Source organism: Hibiscus syriacus, unplaced genomic scaffold (assembly GCF_006381635.1).
Source record: "Hibiscus syriacus cultivar Baekdansim isolate YM2019G1 unplaced genomic scaffold, ASM638163v2 tig00111387_pilon, whole genome shotgun sequence".
NCBI lineage: Eukaryota > Viridiplantae > Streptophyta > Magnoliopsida > Malvales > Malvaceae > Hibiscus > Hibiscus syriacus.
Window position 1 is genome coordinate 88,440 of NW_024063075.1, and position 1,633 is coordinate 90,072.

A 1,633-nucleotide genomic window follows, 5' to 3' on the forward strand; every position below is an offset into this window, starting at 1 on the left:
AATCGGGATGGAAGAAGGAAAAGGACCAATGGGTTATATCCATCGAGAAAACACCGAGAGCTAGTTCTTCACGAGCTCCTCCAGCAACGGTAGCTGATGATGATCCAGAACTTCAAAAGTTATTTCAAGATATCGACGATCACGTACCCGAGGATGAGCCGGCACATCAAGAGAGAGTTTGATGCCTCCATACTTTAGCTCATTCATGGAGACATTAGATATGAGGTTTGCATTATTAGAGTCCCACTTGACTGTTATGGGGACTCAACAATTGGAGAATCAATGAGAGATTCGAGCTAACCGCGAAGCAATGGATAATCGATTCAATACCGTGGACGATAGACTCGAAGCGCTTACACGAGATATGGCTAATATATGGTTTGAATTGTTTGTTTTGAATATTTTGAATATTTGGTTTGGATTGTTTGTTTTGAATATATTTTGGATATTTGGTTTGTTTGAATGATTATTAGTCTTTTGAACTTCAATTGAATTTTTATGTTAAATTTTGCATCATTTACATTTTAGATCATTTATGACCAATTACCATTACACATTATCTATGAATATTGATTTATGGAACTAATGGCTAACCTTTCTCTTGCTTGTGATCTTAGTAGCTTAAGCTTTATCTAAGTATCAATTGGCTATATTTTCAAAACCTTGTTTAAAAACGTTTTTCAGAGTCTTTTTGATTTAACAAAAAGGGGGAGAATATGTAAGGGGGAGTAATTTTCAAAAATGATTTTTTTTTTTTTTAAATTTCTTAAATGTTTTATTATATTAAAAAAGGAGAGATTGTTGAAAACATTTTGATGTTTCGATATAACAAGTTAAGTGTTATTGAATTTTAAGATTTTATAATCATTTTTAAATATATTCGATTAAATTATTTGAATATAAAAATATTACTCCAAGTTTTTCAAATATCAATTTCAATCCTTACTAAAGTGTAAAATTGTGTGTTTAAACTTAAAATATTTTTGAAACAATTTTTACAAAGTATTTTGAACCAAAATCGAGCTAAAAATCAATTTTATGTAGGGATGTACCGATGCACTATTTGATGTATCGATGCACACCCTAATTCGAATGCATTTTGTGTACCGATGCACAGCCATGCATCGATGCACTCCTGATTTTATTAAAACATCGAATACATTTTATGTACCGATGCACAGACCATGTATCGATGCACAGACCATGCATCGATGCACTCCTGGCTCTTTTGAAACATCGAATGTATTTTGTGTACCAATGCACCCTATGTGTATCGATGCACTAGGTCTTATAACGGTCAAAATATTTTAATTTTACACACAGTGTACTGATGCACCTTGAGAGTGCACCGATGCACCCACGCTCCCAACCAGATTTTTAAATGATAATTACACAATAACTGCTCTATTGACTTCACCAATGATCCCTAACGTTCAGAATCAATTAAAGGTGTATTTAAACAAGCTTAGGACCCATTAATCAACAACAATTAAGAAGAGAAGCTAGAGAATCAAAGAGAAAGTCTTGAACTTATCGTTTGAGCATTTTCAAGCCTATTTTCATTCAATATTCATTTTGCTTTCAAGAACACCATTTTTGCTCAATTGTATTCATTCTTGAGTGTTTTTCTTTT